Consider the following 5,783-nt stretch of genomic DNA (forward strand, 5'->3'; position numbering starts at 1 on the left):
TGAGGGTGACGGTCGCGCTGTAGAAGAGGCTGAGGATGAAGAGGACGATGAAGGTCGAGGCTGTGGCCCAAAGTTCATGGAGATCGTCCTGTTCGGCCTCCGTGACGTCATCCAAAAGTGCTATTTTTGGGGGAAAAAGCCACAAAAACAGCGAGTTAACACTCTTGGGTACAAAATGGGGGACAGACTCAAGTGTTTTTGGGGGCAATTTGTGGCATTTTGGGGTCAATTTGGGGCTGTTTCGGTGTCATAAATAGAAGGAAATTGCACTTGTGGGCCCAGTTTAGGCCTCAAATTCTGGGGTTTTACCCCCAAAATATTGATTTTTAACCCAAATCTGGTGGGTTTACCACAAAATATGAGGTGCATGCCCCCCCAAAATGGGGCTTTTACCCCCCAAATCCTGCAGTTTTACCTCAAAATCCGGCATTCTACACAAAATCTGGGGGGTTTATCCACAGAATTTGAGGCAAATGCCCCGAAAAGTGTCATTTTTTTACCCCCAAAAAATGATTTTTAACCCCAAATCTGGAGGTTTTGAAGCAAAACATGAAGTGCACACCCCCACACAATGGGGTTTTTACCTCAAAATCCTGGATTTTTACCTCAAAATCGGCAGTTTTACCCCCAAATCAGGGGAGGTCAAACCTCAAAATCCAGGATTTGTACCCAGAATTTGGGACATTTTACCCCAAAATTTGGGACATTTTACCCCAAAATCTGGATTTTTACCTCAAAATCTGGGGTTTATATCCCTCCAACTGATTTTTTTACCCCAAATTTGGGATGTTTTACCCCCAAATCCAGGATTTTTACCCCAAATCCAGACCTGTAGCCCAACCACCCCCCGCCCCCAATTCCTCATCCTCCAGCCCCTAAATCGCCGGGTTTAGCCCCAAAAACTCCAGGGGGCCTCCCCCTTTTTTCCCGCCAAAATGCGGGTAGTTTCCAGGCCTCATTTTCAAATTTTGGGCTAAAAATCACAGATTTGAGGTAAAAACCCCATTTCTTGGGGTGCACACCCCAAATTTTGGGGCACAATTACCAAATTTGGGGGCACAAATTCCCCAAAATGCCGCAAATGCATCAAACCACCCCAAAACTCCCCCCACTTTTAATCAAGAAAATCCCATTTTTTAATTAAAAAACAGCCCGCTGTGTGCTGCCCAACCCCCCCCCCCCCAAAGCAAAAATGGGGCGTTTTTCATCAAAATTCCATTTTATTGCTTTTTTTTTGTTATTTTTTTGGTGCTTTGCAGAAAATCCCTTGTGGGTTTTTTTGATTTCCAGAAAATTCGTTGGGTTTTGTAAAAAAAATTGTTACCGTTTTCTACCAAAATCCATCGAGGGGCTTGAAAATTCAGCATTTTTAGAACATTCATCGTGTTGGTTGAAAATTCGTCACGTTCTCTTAAAATTTTCGGCGCTTTCGGCAAATTGAAGCGTTTTGAAAATTCAAAATTTCAAAAATTTCTTGGGGTTTTTAAATAATTTATCCCATTAAAAAAAAATTATAGTATTTTAAAAATATTATAGTATTTTTTTAAAAAAATATTGTGTTTTTAAAAATTTATTGTATTTAAAAAAAAATTCCTTGTGTTTTTTTTAAAATTCCTGGTATTTTTGAAAACTTGTGATTTTTTTGAAACCAGTTGAATTTTTCCCAAATCTGTTGGATTTTTAAAAATTCATATATTTTAAAATAATTTAAAATTAATTTTTGAAAATATTTCAAAATTAATATTTTTAAAATTTAAAAATAAATTTTAAAATATTTTGAAATTAAGATTTAAAAATATTTTGGAATTAATATTCAAAAATATTCAATTAAAATATTAAAATTAAAAAATTAAAAATATTATAAAATTATAAAAATTAATATTCAAAAATATGTTGACATTAACATTTAAAATATTTTGAAAAGAATAATTAAAAAATCACCATATTTTTGAAATGAATATTTTAAAAAATCCATCATCTCTTTGAAATTAATATTTGTTTAAAAACCATCAATTTTTTGAAATGGATATTTTTTAAAAATCCATCGTATTTTTGAAATGAATTTTTAAAAACCCGCCATATTTTTTAAATGAATTTTCAAAAATCCGCCATATTTTTGAAATTAATATTTTAAAAATCCGCCGTATTTTTGAACTGAATTTTCAAAAACCCGCCGTATTTTTGAAATGAATTTTTAAAAACCCGCCGTATTTTTGAAATTAACATTTTAAAATCCACCGTATTTTTCCAAAACCCACCAAATTTTTAACCGTTAATCACGTTTTTTTTTCAAGAACGCGCCGTCTTTGTCAAAAACCCAATTTTTTTCGAGATCCACCTAATTTTTCCACATTTTTATTATTTTTTCCGTTGCCTCCACCTCCAAACGCCCCATTTCCCTCCCCTCCCCCCACAACTCCACCCAAGCGATTTGGGTGAAAAGCCGCCGGGTTCAGTAACAGGCGGCAGCGGAGTCGGCGAGGACGAGCGAGACGTTGACGGCGGCGGCTTTACCGGAGTTCCTGTCCACGGATTTCTGGGCGAGCCGCAGGGGGAGCCGCTCGTGTCCCACCAGACACGTGAAGACGTTCCCCGCCCCCCACTCCTCGCTCGTCACCCTCAGGGCGCTGTAGGTGACGTAAGCGCCGCCCGGAGCGCCCCGATTGGCCGGGACGGGCGGGAAGGTGACGTAGTGGGCAGGATCCAGCGGCTCCCCGTTGCGCAACCAGCGAACCAGCACGTCCTGGGGGTTGAAATCCGTCACCAAACAGGTGACGGTGACGCTTTCGCGCAGCGAAACCTGCTCGGGCGGCGGGGGGAGGACGTAGAGCGAGGGCGCCCGGGCGTCGTGCGCTGGGGGGAAACGAGCAACATTCAGTCAAATCGGCCAAAAAATGGCGAAATCGCGGCCAGTTTCGGCCGTTTCACAAAATTTTGCATCAGAATTTAATCGTTTACTCAAAATCTTGCAAAATATATAGCGAGGTTGTATCTATTTTTGTTTAAAATGTTGCAAAATATGTTTTGAGATTGTGTCTGCATTTTTTTTCAATTGAGCAAAAATAAAAGCTGGTGCGATCGCACCAATTTCCCCAAAATTTGCAAAATTAAATGTTGATGTAATTACCCCAATTTCCCCAATTTTTCAAAATTAAACGTTGATGTAATTACCCCAATTTCCCCAAATTTCCCCCCCAAAAAACTCACCCGGTGTCTTCTGCAGAGTGACCTGTGTGGGGAAGACCAGCTCGGGGTGGGTGACATTGCAGGTGTAGGCGTCGCCGGTGTCCCATTCGTCGGCGCAGACGGTGGCCACGCCCTCCACCATGAGTAGCCCGTTGGGTTGGAGGACCTGATTGGATATCTTGGTTTCCAATTGGTCGCCCGTTTCCTTCAACCAGGAAATGCCCAATCCCTGGACGTAGGGGAGGTTGAGGACCCGGCACGTCAACTTGGCCGATTGGTCCGTGAAGATGTCGGCGAATCGCGGGGGGACGGCGCGGACAACGATGCCATCGCCGCTGGGATTGGGCGGTTCATCTATGAGAAGATACGGTGGTTATTTGGGGTGGTTTCCCCCCAAAACAATGTCCCATTGTCCCTAAAACTCATAGTTGACGTCCCAGATGGGATCCCCCAGAACTTTGAGGTGCTTTCTCCCAAAACAACACCCCCGTTGTCCCCAAAACTCATGGTTGACGTCCCAGATGGGATTCCCTAGAACTGATGCTCATTTTGGGTGGTTTTCCCCCAAAACGATGTCCTTGTTGTCCCCAAATTATTCCATTGTCCCTAAAACTCAGGGTTGACATCCCAGATGGGATCCCCTAGAACTCTGAGGTGCTTTCTCCCAAAACATCGTCCCCGTTGTCCCCAGATTGTCCCCAAAACTCATGGCTGACATCCCAGGTGGGATCCCCCAGAACTATGAGGTGTTTTCCCCCCAAAACAATGTCCCCATTGTCCCCAAATCGTCACTTACATCTGCACTCAGTCCCTTTGCTCGTGTTCCTCATCTCGTCCCCGACCTGACACGTGTAGACAGTCCCCGCGTCCCACTCGGCCTCGGTGACACCGGCGCGGCTGATGGTGACGTAGGCGCCGCCCGAGGGCACCGAGGGGTCGGTGGTGACACCGGTGACGAGGGTGGTGCCGTCGCGGAGCCAACGGATGGTGGCCGGGGGGACACGGTGGCCCCAGATTTGACACAGGAGGGTGGCGTTGCGGAAGGGACCCTGGAAGTCCTCACGGGACGGGGGGTAGAGGGTGACGATGGGGACAGAGGGGATGGTGGGGATGGGGGGAGCGGGACCTGTGGGGGACAAAAAGAAAGGGGGTGAGTCAGGAGGTAGGAGGGGGGACAGTGGGGTGACACGGGAGGGTGACAACGGGGGTGACATGGGGAGGTGACAATGGAAGGGGACAATGGGGTGTGACACCAGGGAGAGACATGGAGAGGTGACATGGCGGGGTGACAGCAGGAGGTGACACTGGGATGTCACACCGGGAGGTGACACCAGGATATGACACATGGAGGTGACACTGGGTTGTTACAGTGGGAGGTGACACGGGGAGATGGCACCAGGACATGGCACAAGGAGGTGACACGGGGAGGTGACAAAAGGACATGACACTGAGGTGTGACAATGGGATGTGACACAAGGATGTGACCCGGAGAGGTGACACTATTACATGACACTGGGGTGGTGACACCAGGAGGTGACACAGGGAGGTGACAATGGGACATGACACTGAGCTGTGACATGGGGAGGTGACACCAGGAGGTGACACCGGCTCACGACACCGGGATGTGACAATGAGAAGTGACACAGGAAGGTGAAACTGGGACATGACACAGGAACATAACACCGGGATGTGACAATGGGACATGACATGGGGAGGTGACACCAGGGGGTGACACCAGGATATGACACCAAGAGGTGACAACAGGACAGGACACGGGGAGGTGACACCGGAGGTGCCACCGGGTGCCACTCACCGTGATTGGTCACCTGGACGCTCCGCGTCCCCTGGGTGTGACGCGCGGTGCAGACGAACGGCTGCTGCGCCTTCCCCTCCAGCAGGGGGCGCACCAGGTGGGACACGGCGCCGGTGACCCCGCGGGTGACGGCGACACTGCGGTGGTTGGTGACGCCGGCGGTGACGGCACCGGTGGCGTTGCTGCTCCAGGCGAAGGTGACGGCGTCGGGGACGAAGTCCAGGGCCAGACAGGCCACCGAGTACTGGGATGGGGACAGGGACGAGCAGGGGGACAGCGGCAGCAGCCAAGGGGCTTTGGCGGAGGCTGGAACGGGGGAAATGGGGAGAAAACGGGCGGGTTTGGGAAAAACGGGGATAAGAATAATTGTAATAATAGTTCGGGGGGGAAAAGTGCCAGTTTGGGGCAAAAAACTCTCTGGTTTTGGTGTAAAATGGCCGAGTATAGACCAGTATGGACCAGTATAAACTGGGACCGGTATATAAACACACCAGTAAGGACCAGTACCAGACACGTGCAAGCCATCAGGGACCAGTGCAGACAAGTATGAACCAGTAAGGACCAGTACACACTAGGACCAGACCAGCAGAAACCGGGACCAGTACAGAACCAGTACCAGACCAGTACAGACTGGGACCAATACAGAACCAGTACCGGACCAGTACAAACTGGGACCAGTACCAGACAAGCAGAGACCAGTACAGAGCAGTACCAGACCAGTACAGACCAGGACCAGTACACACCAGTACTGACCAGTACTAGACACGCACAGACCAGTACAGAC

General features: G+C 47.7%; 1 gene segment (V, D, J or C); it reads right to left on the reverse strand.

Annotated features, from left to right (window-relative positions):
• Window positions 1–2,452: 2,452 nt before the first annotated feature.
• Window positions 2,453–4,016, reverse strand: LOC308051256 (Ig mu chain C region-like). The segment is given in 3 exons: window positions 3,983–4,016; window positions 3,208–3,540; window positions 2,453–2,853 (listed from the first exon to the last, which is right to left on the reverse strand).
• Between the last annotated feature and the right edge of the window lie 1,767 nt (window positions 4,017–5,783).

This window comes from Nesoenas mayeri, assembly GCF_963082525.1.
Source record: "Nesoenas mayeri genome assembly, chromosome: 35".
Lineage (NCBI taxonomy): Eukaryota > Metazoa > Chordata > Aves > Columbiformes > Columbidae > Nesoenas > Nesoenas mayeri.